This window comes from Hesperophylax consimilis, chromosome 15 (genome assembly GCF_061612785.1).
Source record: "Hesperophylax consimilis isolate HC1 chromosome 15, BYU_Hcon_1.0, whole genome shotgun sequence".
Taxonomy (NCBI): Eukaryota; Metazoa; Arthropoda; class Insecta; order Trichoptera; family Limnephilidae; genus Hesperophylax; species Hesperophylax consimilis.
In genome coordinates, this window is record NC_142850.1 from 34340995 (window position 1) to 34355834 (window position 14840).

Genomic DNA, 14840 nt, shown 5'->3' on the forward strand with positions numbered 1-14840 from the left:
CGTTACTATCATTAATAATATCATAAAATTCTTTAACTTTTCAAGTATGCTACAGGCCTAAAATATTACTTAGTGGATTGATATTATGGTCAACCATTGAAAAAAAAAATTCCTGCAAAGTTATGGATGTAATTACGATCTTTTTCAAGCGCGTATGTAATGATTATTTTTATCAACGTCGCACACACCTTGCTAATGTTTTCAGTATTATTAGGGCTTTTTTATACTAATTTTCATATATTTATTGGCAGGTAGAATAGAAATTAATATTGTTTAGCGTTTGCCAACGACCATACCATGTTGAACACACCGGTTCTCGTCCGATCACCGAAGTTAAGCAACATTGGGCGCGGTCAGTACTTGGATGGGTGACCGCTTGGGAACACCGCGTGCCGTTGGCCCATTTTTTATGGTAATTTTATGTTTTTTTTTATTTTTTTATCGTTAACATCATAAAAAATTTTATATCATTCTTTAACTTTTCAAGTATGCTACAGGCCTAAAATATTACTTAGTGGATTGATATTATGGTCAACCATTGAAAAAAAAAAAGGCGTTAAAAACAAAAAAATAATGTGCGATGGCCGAGAATCGAACTCGGATCAACTGCTTGGAAAGCAACTACGCTGACCATTACACCACCAACGCCAGTTGTCGAGATGAGCTAAGAAGCATTTATATTTTACTTCAAAACTTTGACTAGATCAAATGAACTTTAATCGGTCCCGCATTTTCGTTTCGGTCATGAGTTGGTTTTACTCCGGTACTCGAAATTGCATGACGCGGGTAAAGAAGTTTCACTTCAAAAAGGCGTTAAAAACAAAAAAATAATGTGCGATGGCCGAGAATCGAACTCGGATCAACTGCTTGGAAAGCAACTACGCTGACCATTACACCACCAACGCCAGTTGTCGAGATGAGCTAAGAAGCATTTATATTTTACTTCAAAACTTTGACTAGATCAAATGAACTTTAATCGGTCCCGCATTTTCGTTTCGGTCATGAGTTGGTTTTACTCCGGTACTCGAAATTGCATGACGCGGGTAAAGAAGTTTCACTTCAATAATGTGCGATGGCCGAGAATCGAACTCGGATCAACTGCTTGGAAAGCAACTACGCTGACCATTACACCACCAACGCCAGTTGTCGAGATGAGCTAAGAAGCATTTATATTTTACTTCAAAACTTTGACTAGATCAAATGAACTTTAATCGGTCCCGCATTTTCGTTTCGGTCATGAGTTGGTTTTACTCCGGTACTCGAAATTGCATGACGTGGGTAAAGAAGTTTCACTTCAAAAAGGCGTTAAAAACAAAAAAATAATGTGCGATGGCCGAGAATCGAACTCGGATCAACTGCTTGGAAAGCAACTACGCTGACCATTACACCACCAACGCCAGTTGTCGAGATGAGCTAAGAAGCATTTATATTTTACTTCAAAACTTTGACTAGATCAAATGAACTTTAATCGGTCCCGCATTTTCGTTTCGGTCATGAGTTGGTTTTACTCCGGTACTCGAAATTGCATGACGCGGGTAAAGAAGTTTCACTTCAAAAATGTGTCTGTATGCACAAAATTTTCTTTCCAGAAAATCGCCCTTCCAGATCATCGTCCTTCCAGCTCATCGCACTTCCAGATAATCGCCCTTCTAAATCATCGCCCTTCCAAATCATCGCCTTTTCAGATCTCCGCCCTTCCAGATAATCGCCCTTCTAGATCATCGCCCTTCCAGATCATCGCCCTTCCAGATCATCGCCCTTCCAGATAATCGCCCTTCCAGATAATCGCCCTTCCAGATAATCGCCCATCCAGATAATCGCCCTTCCTGAACATCTCCCTCCCCAATAACAGGCCGGGTGGGCTCTATTACTATGACTCCATTATTCAGCAATCAAGTCGAACTACTGGAACAATCTCGCAGTCAAATAAAAACAACGCAATCACTCTGACATCACCAGGCTACAGATTGCACTTGAGAAACGCATCGCGTCATTCTCTCTTCTTGTGAGGCGAGAAACTGATATTTATAAAAATGTTATGTTTTATTCAGGTATCGAATGACCGCATAAATAGTATTCGATCGCAGATAACCATAAAGAATTGTGTGGTATATGGCAAATGACATCAACACATGCAATAATTTGTTGTTGTACACCATACCACCATACCATACGTATTTGCTTCGACATCGATTCGAAATACAGAGAAAAGCGAGATGAAATTTAATAAAATAGCAAACAAATAGTGTTGTAGTGAATGAAAGGCCATTGGGATAAAGTGAAGTACTTCGGGGGTTGATAGTACAAGTAAAAAGATAAATTAAAGTCATCTATTTGAAATTAATTTTTGTTTTCTGTAATCAATGAATGCAAATCTTGGAAGCGGAAATTAACCAAATCCCGACATCCGATCGAGCTGAAACCCGGCAGATAGAATCGTTGTCGATGACAATGCATTCCATCAACTTTTGGTGTCAATCACCTGCACAAGCGAATATATACGCATTTTTCTGAAATTTATCAATCCATGTACAAAATAAACGTTGGTCTTACCTACTAGAGGTTTGGCCCGGTTAGTAGCGCAGCAGATTCCGAAAAAAATATTTTGTAATTTAATTTTAAAAGACATTTAAAAAGTAGAAAGATTATTTTCTTTTAGAAAATGAATTTGAGTAAAAAATATTTAGGACGTGTTGTTTCGGAGAATTTGAACAATTCATCAAATTTCAACGTTCATTTTCCAGTTCTGTCACAACCCGTCCTTATACTATTATTGTAGATCAAAAAACTATATAATGTAATATATAAATATATCTATATTTTTACTATCAGAATTAATAAGTCGTTCTTGAAAAATGATTTAAAAGCTTTACTGTGTATACGCTCCATGATTGGTCGAACGAAATCAGATGTCAAATGTACTCCGCGTTTAGTTTGTGCAACGTAATAATTAAACTTCTCTTTCTTTTACATGCCTACTTTGAAAATAAGAGGGAGAGGTCGCTATTTAGTTTTATATTGTGTAGAATGTTGATCTTAGTTTTTGAGATGATTTGTGGTTGTCTTTTTAGTTTTATTGATTGTTTTAACTTACATCGTAGTATCTCCTGACATATTAAAAGGTTTTGTTAAATTCAAAGCGGTTAAATTTAAGCTATTTCCTAATATATGTAATGCACCCCAAACAACTAGCGCGACCACGACTATATTCACCCACGTGCCAATTTAACGTTTTTGTAAAAAGGAGTAAGTAGGAACTCATTTAAAATTTACGTAAAAGCAATGACAATATCTCTGCGAGCTACGTAGGTACGTCGACAATACCGTGTAGACTTCACTGAACGGGCTTTGTCGAATCACAAATTCTAGTTAACAATTAATTTCAGTATGAAATTTTGATATTAAAAAAATACGTTTAATTCTCTTAGAGAGTAAACATTAATAAAAAGTACCCTTAATTTAGTTATACAGCAAAAATTGATTAAGAAATGTACCGGGATTCCTTAGTAAAGAATAAAAAAGATCTAAATACAAATTGCACTAACCACAGGTTCAGCGCACAGACGACGTCACGCACCCGCAAGCTTCTTACAGCTAGGATTTGCGATCGTTTTGGCGTTCTAAAAAATGTTCAAACTTGCGATCCTTTTGCGGATTGTTGATAATTTTTTTAATGGATTCAGATTCCTTATCGGGGGTCGTCTGTTGTCAACTTCTAGCAACATAAGAGGGTACTCTTGGACACACCAGGCATAATGACCTTATTTCAATGTCGCCGTAAACAAACAAATTATGAAGCAAACTCGCCAATTCCTCCACTACAAAGTTTAACGAACGAATAATATTCAAATGATATCGACATTTTAAATCACCCAATTCGATGCTTAAAAAACACCTAAAGATTTTATCGTGTCCAAAAATTATTTTTGTTAATTTCAGTTAATTTATTTTTCATTAAATTGTACACCATTGTATGTAGGTAATTTTTGTATAAAAAACACTTGTATAAAAAAATGTAATCATTTCATGTAACACAATGTCAAAGCCCTACGGGCGTACAGAAGAGTATAATTAAATAAATGTAGAATCATATACCGAAGTAACTTTGTTTTGTTAATTAGAACATAAAATCTTACCACCCATTTCAGATTATTTTTCCAAATTGAATGAATCATGAATGTTAGTTTTATAGTGTTTTTCTATCTTTAAAATATCATTGTAATTTTTAGGTATGTCATAAACAAAAATTAGTAAACTTCATAAATAAATCAATACATAAACATATACTTCTGATTCACAGAAACGCTGCACGTAAAAATGCTCATTTCCCCGAATGATGTGGGATTTTACGACGATAAATAACCGTAAATACCAATAAATCTTGTTAGTTGAATTATTTAGAAAGTGGACTTGGTCCGCTATAGCTCTGAAGCTGAGACAGCGACGGATTTACCAGAAGTGCGGAAAATAAAAATGCAAGTAGGTGGAGACAGAATAAGAAAATAAATGTGAACATTATGTAGGGAAAACCCATATGTTATTATTTTTAAAAAGATTTCAAAACATTAAAGTCAGTCTTTCATTAAATATTCAGGTGTTGGAAAGGAGTGGAGGAGACAAGAAGAAGCAAGAAGATCCAAGAAAATAAAGAGAGGGTAGGAAACGCGGGAAGATGCAGGAAGAGACTAAGAGAGCCAACAAGAATCAAGAAGAAGCACGATGAAGCGAGAGGAAGCCAGAAGAAGCAAGAAAAACCAAGAAGATGCAATAAAGTCAAAAGGAGCCAAGAAGAGACTAAACGACATAAGAAAAAAGCAAGAGAATGGGAGAAGATGCAAGTCGGTAAAAAATCGTCTTAGTCTTAAACTATAGATAGCTAATAAAGCTTTTGCCTGACAAGGGTCGGTTGGAAAAAAAGGAATTCACATTTATAAAAAAAAATCACTTGAATACTAAAACAGCATTAAATAACAGATTAATTTTAAGACCTGGGGAGTGCAAAATATGCTTCTAATTCTTCTTTTAGTATCTTCTTCAATCTTAACCCTACACGTGACAGCCCAGAAAGTCTTAGTGGAACTGCACTCATACCAGTCACGGTTATGAATTATGAAGTTACGTCTTTCTCTTCTGTTGACTAATCATCATTGCAAAATATAGCCAGTTCAACCCTGGCGTCAGATATAAACAGAAAGGTGTAACTCGATCTGTGGGCGGAGTACAAAAAATCAATCCATAAAGAAAGGATTATGTCATGGATGACGTCACGCCAGTCCCATAAGATCTTTCTACAGGTATGAGATGTTCGCGGTGACGAAACTCTCAAACTCCCCAACATGGAGAAATGGGTCAAATACTTATGGGTATATCGTTTGTTGTTATTTTCACAAGCGGTAATGTTGTCATTGTTCGCATATAGGCAGGTTGAGTGAGTGTTTTCAAATAAGATCCTCGGATACAGGATGTTTATTTAGTTTACGAAAATTATGCAATTATTTTAATAATTATTATTACAGATGTTTTATTATCTTTCTTTCTTTCGTAACAAATAGAGACAATGATATTCTTATTGGGAAAATATAGTAGTATGGATATTATGAAGTAATTACAAATATACTATGTTGTGTTTTTCTGAAAGAATTATAAATATATTACATGGTGTTTATTAGTGCAGTTGAATGGTTTCGGTTTCAGTCTGTAATTGGAGTCAGTATATTTTAATTTCTGATCTCCCTGTGTTATGTATCCAGCTTTTTGCGAGTTTCGATTGAGGGTGAATTTTTTCATAGAGTTTATTACCATATTATAGGAAGCTTTTTGCTCAAATGTTGTATTTGTAGTTGCTTATTTGATATATTTTTGACCCTGAGATCTAATTTTTACGTGCTATACGTGTTAGTTCTGTATTTCTCGTGTTTTCTATTTATGAATATAAATGAGTATTGTTAAAGAATAGAGTTGTTTAATTGACATGATGTTAAGATTGTTGAAGATTTGGCCTAGTTCTTACAGGGACTTTCAGAATAACTTTCATCATGGCTTTTTGGGTTTTAACTGGTGATTTTTTGCAGTGGCGGCTCGTGCCTTTTGGGTTTTCTAGAGTGCTTATTAATATTATAAAGAATTTAGTTATTGATGTTGTAGGTGAAAAAGATTTTGTTTTTCCAAATTCGATGTTTTGTATGAAGATTTTCAGGAAATCCGTGCGGCGCACGGCCAAAAAGAAATTTTCCTGAAAATACAAAAAATTGAATTTTCTAAAAGAAATAAAAATTGTTTTCAGTTACAACAACATCAATGATGCCATTTTTGTAATAGATAATACTAATCGATTATTCTGACTCTCGACATGGTGGCCCGACTCAGCTTCACATGATTGCGGCATGTCTTCCTCGGGCGTCCCCCACTTCTTCCGCCATTACGATTTACGTAAAATATTCTCCTTACACTCCTTTCTTCGTTGATTCACTCTACATGACCATCCATCTGAGGGTCCCTTTCTTAATTTTACCCATTACGCTCACATCAGCCTTTCATTCTTTGTGGATGTCCACATTTCTCACACGATCGTACATGATTTTACCACGTACGCACCTCAGTGATCTCAATTCTACTGCATTAATTCTATTTTCACCCTTCATCTGCCAGTTCCATGCCTCACAGCCATACATCAGGGTAGGTACCAGCACTTCATGTGGGCTCTAGCATTACTTCTTTAGACATATTTTTGCTAGTGCCAACTGCGTTCAGTCCTCCATTAATATCTGCATTAACCTTTCCTTCAATATGTCTATCAGTCTTCCTATCATCTCTCGTAAACATACTTCCCAAACGAAGAATACTTGAAATACAAATATGCTGTATAATTTTATCAACTTACGACCTCTATGGGACAATGTGGCAAGATGATGACATACGTCAATTCACATAAGTGATGTAGAATTTCCTGATTTGCGCCTTGCAATGTTTGATTAAACTCTTCTCTCATCAATTCGTGCAAAAAATATATGTCAAAAATGACGAATGGTCGGTGAATTTTTGAGCACAAGGATTTAATTTTTAGAAGCAACATAATATCATTCGAGGTTAGAAAATCAGTGAGATTACAATCACAGTGATTATTCATTGCAGATTTTATTTATCGTTATGATTATTACTTATTAAATACATACTATAGGTATATTAAATAAATGCAAATTTAATAGCCGTCACAGCCTGGCAGATGTGAAGCGTCGAAATACATTTTTTATTGTATTATACAATTATTTTATTTTTATTAAAATATCCACAAAGAAATATGTAAAAATGTATTTAGTATATGTATGTGGTTCTTCTCAACCATTCCACCCCCTCAGACTCGTAACGTTTCCTAAATGGGAACTCCGTAGACCACAGTTCCACCAGGTAAAATATATATTTTCTTCATTCAGACTATTCCAGAGCAGAGTTTACGAAGTAATCAATTTGTGTAAAAAGACAGAGTTCTTCTGAATCATGTCATGTATGACTTCATTTGGTGTTATCGCTTTCAAAACATCTATTCTTTAGAAAGCCGTTCATTCACCCGGGAGCGCAAAACGCAGAAGAGGTGTATAAGTTATAAGGTAGGTATACCACAAGACCTGGTGATGGTGCTTCAGTAAATAACAGCATAAGCTCGCTGCCTCGAATGGCGAGGGCGAGTCACGACACACGACCTGGTAGCTACCTGGTCTCTGGCCGTCGTGCGTGGCTGATTCCTCCGATAGTACCGCCACAGCCAAACTTTATTTACTCTTGTAGAGATAGCAGGTTAGGTTGGCGATTTCAAATATGTTTTGGTGTTATGTTAATCTAACCTTAACGTAACGTAACCTTATATGTATATAATTTTAACTTAAAGTAACCTAACATAACTTCATCTAACTTTAACTTAACGTAACCTAACTTAACCTTATCTAATTTTACCCTAACGTAATCTAACATTAACCTAACGTAACCTACGCTTACATAGCCGAAAGAGGCGCTTTTTTAAACTTAAATAAACTTTTAATATTAAAAAACTTACATAAAAACCCAATATTTTATATTTAATGCGAAATATCAGGAACACCGGGATTAAAAAAAATATATTATTTTAATCTAACGGAACATAACCTAACTTTAACCTATTGTAATCTAATCATTTCTTAATCTAACTTTAACCTAACTCAACCTCATCTTAATCTAAGTTTAACGTAACCTATAAACCTAACCTAACCTAACCATATATTATTCTAACATTAACCTAAAGTAACATAACGTTATCTTAATCTAAATTTAACCTAACTTAACCTACTAATTTTTAATATAAAAAATATTACCTGAAAACCCACGATTTGATATTTAATGCGAAATATCAGGAACACAATGATGTAGACAGAAATTATTTTAAAACATCACTATGGCAACATTAAAATAAAATGAGCATTGCAGGTAGTAGGAGATTTTCAAATATTGTCAGGTTATTCGTAACCCGGGAATGTTTGTCATTCTTTTAAAAAATTAAAATTAAAAAATATAATTTAAAATACAGTTTATTCCATTTCCCTCTAATGCATATAGTTGTCTTCTATCGTAATTAAGGTGAATCAAAGTATTTAAAAAGTATATTCTTCCTCAGCGTGGCAAGCTGTTCTAAAAGTTTACAAATTAAAGATATACTGTAATTTTAAAAATCTTTTTACGGCATAAAACATACAATTTTTCTATTTTCACTCTGCCCCTGCTAACCTACATAGATACAGTGTTAAGTAAATAGAGATTGAGGTATTAACTGTGATAATAACCTCAAAAGAGCGAGGACATTATAAAAAAGAAATCTTTCATTAATACATATTTAGTTTGTGTTTTAAGTGGAAAACATTATTTGTTGAAAAGGAATAATTTCAATTGGAAATTCATATGTCATACGGCATATATTCTGGTCTAGTAATGTGTAATTTCTATCACCTAAGAAATTCTAAAAAAAAGTACTGTAGGATTCATATGTCTTATACTGATTTATAAATGTGGAAATTCTAACTATACAATTGTAAATGTTCTCCAAAGAATCTCAGACTTGTGATGTCCCGAAAGAAACCATTCATCTGTTCTGAATGCAATTACTAATGTTATCCAAATTTACCATGGTAATAAATTACATCTTTGCGATTCTTTCAAGGATAAAGAAACCATTCTGTCACTTCGAATGCAATCAACAATGTTCCCAAAAATTGTTTTGACAGCATCGCCATTCCATTGTGAGAATATCATGTACTAAATACACAATTTGGCTGTTCTGAAACGGGAATCCTTCCCAGTTGGACAGACAAAGGTTCATTTTGTTATGTATTGTTTGTAATTTATATATATATATAATAAATAAAAAATAATGTTTTGAATTTGATGAGATCATTATTGATATTTTATGGTAGAATGGGTCATTTATACTTTCATTGTCAAGCAATGAGATCACTGGATATTGGAAGGTTTCGGATAAATCGTGGTTTATGTTTATATAGTGGGTGTTTAATGTGGAAAGATTTCTCAATATGACCATATCCACTGTAAACAATAATATTTGTGACAGATTGTAGGTTCATTCCGTTAAAGAGGGTCTGTGTGAGTCAGCACGGTTGAAGGTTTAAAATTGGACCTTCTGTCTAGTAAAACCCAAATTAGTTTTTTTTACAATCAGTTTTAATATGGGATTTTCTACCGCAAGAGTTCTATTTGGGCTTACGTTTTGGAGCTAAATGACTCAAGATAGTGGAATTTCCGCGTCTCGAACTAATACAATTAAATAGAACCAATTAAAAATTCTGACGCAACGAGTTTATGCGCTGAATTCACACGCGGATCTGCTCGACGGACAGATCTGCCTATATAATCCTGCGACGGACGTCCGCCGTTCGTCTGTCCGTCACGAGCCGATACGTGTGTGAACGGATACAAATTAAAAAATATATATAAAACGTTATTCAGTATGCCCAAAATATGTTGTCCCTAAATTTCAGAATAAGTTTGTAAGAGGTGAATTTCAAAGTTTCCAGAATTGCAAAGAATATGTAAATTCTGCATTTTATGCAGCAGAGCAATGTTTCTCAACAATTTTGGAAAATATACATTATTTTGAGTTACTAGGAGAAAATTGCTATTAACTAATTATTCTGCTATTTAGTGTTTACGACTGAATGAAACGGGTTTTCAAATATTGACCGCCAATAATGTAACGTATGTGGATTGGATGATACCTTTATAAAATTTTCTTTTTTTATGTTCTCTCCTATCCTATCGGAAGTTAGCTATCATTAGGGACGTCTGCAGGTTGTACCCCTGAATAACTAATTGTTATGAATGGTTCTTGTAAATAATAAAGCCTTCTTCATAACAAAACACTAACTTTTTATTTATAATAAAAACTCTTATAAGAAGGATTTCTCTCATATTATGTTGCTTATTCTGCTGCTTATTTCTGTTGCTTATACAGGGTGTATCGGCACGTACCCGACAAACTTTAACCAGCTATTCCTTAGCATATTTGGAGTAAAAAATCTTATGTGCACTTTGCTGTCCGGTAACGTTTTTTTTTAATAAAAAAATTACTATTCATATTTTCACCACATGTCACCACTGTTTTATCCTTTGTCAAAGTTTGAAATCCCATCTGGCAAATATTTTATTCGAATTCCGTTGAATAATGCACGTGTGTACCTATATTGGCGCACACTTACAATCACAACGAAATGGCACGGCACCATTCGTCTCATTTTTAACTATTATTATTTAGTGTGTGCGAAAGAGCGAAGACGCTTTTTGAAATACTTGCTTATAACAGCTGTTGAACACGAAACGCAATGCCAATGACAGTGATGTAGTGTGGAAATTTTTTTTTTTTTTGTTTTTAATTGAAAAAAAAATGCTACCGGACAGCAAAGTGCCCATAACATTTTTTACTCCAAATTTGCTAAGGAATAGCTGGTTAAAGTTTGTCGGGTTAGTGCCGATACACCCTGTATTGTTGCTTATATTTTTGTTGATTTTTGTTGATATGCTTTTTCTATAATTATATGTAATTTTCTTACTGTACAATATTTTGTAGTATTTTACAGTATTTTTGAAAATATTCTTTTTCCATTTATGTAACTGCACGTATTATTATCTATATAAATAAGCACATAGACTAGCTCCCCAGTTTAACCCGAGAATATTTCTCTACAAATTGGGTAAACAAAAAAAAAGTGATGTCTGATATGAAATATAATTTTTTTTTTTCTCTTGTGAATATTTACTTTTTTTCTAAATAAATTTTTTAAAAAAAGGAAGGAGTTTGTAATACGGCAAGTACGCCTTCCGTCTTTTGTTTCTAGAGACTTAACTGCTAGCCTACCTCGGTTACGAAAGTGGAGTGGCAAACATATATGCGTTTCTCATTTTTTTAATGTAAATAACCTGAAGCTAGTGATTCTACGGCACCCCCAATTAAGGTATGTTGTGAAGATGAAAAGAACCCTTGGCTTTAGCTATATTTACTGACAAGATATGAATATCCAGATATCGAGCCCCAATTGTGGGACTGTGGTATATCCAACTGAGGCATGTTTTGAGGGAATGGAGAGGAAAAGGAGATAGGGTTGATAAGGGTTGGGGAGTACCTCTTGTCTGATGTCTTGTCTGGTCTGATCTTGTCACCAAACATAGCTACATCAATTTAATCATGAACAGTGGTTTTAACCAGGTAGGTACTGAGATTATCTAAATAACTTTGGGCGTGTTCTTTTTTCACGAAATTCTTTGAAAGAACGCCATAAGATTACTTGACTCACGATTTATTCCAACAGATTCATTTCCACATTACGATCACCTTAAATCTAAAAAAGCACACATCGACATCTGAAAGATAATAGATACTAGGTACGGTGATTCCAAACATGTATACACATATTTATTACAGTGCGTGTCCGCAGCATTTCGTTTTATCGCCAGTGGGTGAGGTCACCGTGAGAGCAGAATTACAGATCTGAGTATCTGCAGTAGGAGTAAGGCATGTAGTGTAGTATATTGGGCCGTGTTCTGGGAGCCGGCCGACCTCGTCCTTCTGAATAAAAAGGATATCTCATCAAATTTACTCGGAATATTGACGTCATCGCTTGCACCTGTACCGGATTGGACAGCCGGTCAGGTGTTGATAACCTTTGATACTTATTCAAATGAACAATACAAAAATGGGCATTTTTAATAAAAATTTTCGAAAACAAGTAGATGACTAATACTAATGTATCATTTTTGCGAAATATCAATAATTTTGATTTAATTAACGGAATGGGTAGATTTCGTAATCAGTTAGATTTGAGAGGTTACGTACTTACAATCATCAATAATTTCATCAAATATAAATATAAAACATAAACAAAATGTGGAAAACACTTCTAAAATTGCCAAATTGTTGAATTCATAATAGATAAGTCATAGGTCACCCAAAGTGTTTGGTGACTTGGCATGGGTGTCCGTCGTGGGGTGAGGTTTGTTCAGGTCTTGATGGCGGGTGTATCTGCCCACTAATTACGCGGCGGACGGGTCGGGTAAGGCTGGTTGAGAGAGACCCTTTGATCTCTCCAGACCAATATCCTTGCACAGCAGTGGGAGGAGCCTCTCTCCTTCCATCAAGTACGATTTTCGGGACTTCAAGCGGCCTGCTGGGTGCATGAGATTCGAAATCATCGTGCAAAGGTATAAATTGCGCTATTGATTGCTTTATTTAATTATTTATTCTTATTCTTCATCGAACTAATATATTAAGGAAAAAAATCACAAATTTGAGGTAAATGTAAGTATAAAAGTTCATGTGGAAGTTTTATTATTTTTCGCCCAACCAGGTTTTTACATGGATTTTAAGAACAGAATATACCTAGTGCTATTGAAAATTATACAAAAAAATGAAAGCATGATATAATAGTAATAAAAAAATACAGTGTGTGGCAAGCCTACGCACGACGGAAGTGAAACTTTTAGTATTCTTCTCTCTCTCTTTTCATTTCATTATTCTTGTGCCACGAATGTTTTTCTCACTTTTATCTCGTCACTACTCATTTTTGACACTAAAACTCTGTTCCAAATCGAATAAACCACAATCAATTACGTATTTCACTCGTATTACACTCACCGCGCAGTACACGAAGCAAGCAGCTGATACCTGGCGTGGCGTCGTTGGCTAGAGAGAGAGGAAAAGAGAGAAGAGAGAGAGAGAGAACGTTCGTCAGTGGCTCCCTCACCTCAGTTAGCGACTACGGTGAGAGAGCGACAGTGAACGGTGAGCGGTGGTGGGGGTCCCGTACCCCCACCACCAAATTATCACTGTTTTTCGTGACGGTCATGAGTCGGTTTTACTCCGGTCCTCGAAAATGCATGACGCGCGTAAAGAAATTTCACTTCAAAAAGTAAACAGAATATGAAACAATATTGGTTAAATATGTTACATTAACATAAAATAATATAGAAACTAGATCAATACTACATATAAGATACATCATTAAAACTACGTTACCAACGCTACTATAATTTGTAGGATTCAACAAAGAGCTGGTATAGATTCCGCTTGGTTCTATAAATGGAGCCAATACATAATATATCAATAGTACCCCTTAACTTGTTGCCGAGATCGTGCATTCTATTCGTCAGTGAGTGTGTCTGATTGTGTATATATTGCAGATGAATGTTACATTTTGTCTCGTGTTCCTAGTCAGCATATGGAATTTAATAATGACAACGATGGCAGGACTGTCAATTAAGTTGTTAATGTATTCAATTGGAATTTTTAGCTTAAAATTTACGTAGCTAAGAAATTTGTGCTGAACTCTTTCTATATTGTTAGAGTGAACTTTATACTAAGGGGACCAAATAGGTGAATTATTTTCCACTTGACTTCTAACTAATGAATTATGAAGGGTTCTCATACAATCTAATTACTTAAAATCAGTTAAACTTCTGTAAAGGAAGCCAAGCATCTTAAAAGCCTATTAGTTAAATAGTTTATGTGTGGATTGAATGTCAAGTTTTCATCGAATATTACACCCATGTAATGAATTTGTGACACTGGTAATAATTTAATATTATTTAATGTATATGCATGTAAGATATTACAATAAGTTTATATTTTATTGTGACACGTGTCAAAAGATAGTTGCTGAACTATCTGTATGTAAGTAAGGTTAAAAATGTCAATGGTAATTGCAGAATTGTTAAGCAGTTGAGTCGCTCTTGATTAGTGCGTTCTGATAGGCAGAAGTCCTCGCTTTCAGAGAATAAAAAAATGAATGGGATCTTCCACGAGTAGACTTGTTAAGTTAACCTCTTATAATACTCGTATAAGTGGATACAGTGATTAGTGATTAGTTTAATGTAAGTGGATTAAGTATAGCTACAATATAATTTTTTTTAAATGTTTGCAAAAAATATTTTTCGGCGTGTTTTTCGGTGTTGAAATTGAACATTCCTGTTAAGAACATGGATGGATACAGGAATGGATAGTATATTCTCTCAGGGTGTATCAGTGCAAAACGAACTATGAGCAGAATTCTTTCCTGAACAGACTATGCAATAATTACAATAGCGTATTATCCAAGGTGGATATTTTCAGTTGCGAACTTACCAAATACAAGAGGTCCATAAAAGAATATTTCTCTGATGGTTTGTGAATTATGTTATGTCTCTATTGTTTATATTTCCAATTTGATTTGATTTATATCTACAACCTTTCTCAATGCCTATAAATGTATTGATAAATGTTTTGTTTTCTAAATTTTTCGTTTTATATAATCTTTTGTTTTGTATAAATTTTTGAT

The 14840-nt window shown here is 34.5% G+C and overlaps 1 protein-coding gene and 1 non-coding gene across 4 annotated transcripts in view; one reads left to right on the forward strand and one right to left on the reverse strand.

Moving 5' to 3' along the window:
• puc (dual specificity phosphatase puckered) overlaps window positions 1-14840 on the reverse strand; it is a 172304-nt gene that overhangs the window by 104119 nt on the left and 53345 nt on the right. The window lies entirely within an intron of this gene.
• Window positions 283-401, forward strand: LOC149417671 (5S ribosomal RNA). Its single transcript, XR_016303362.1, has one exon. It is a non-coding gene; the product is annotated as a 5S ribosomal RNA (ribosomal RNA).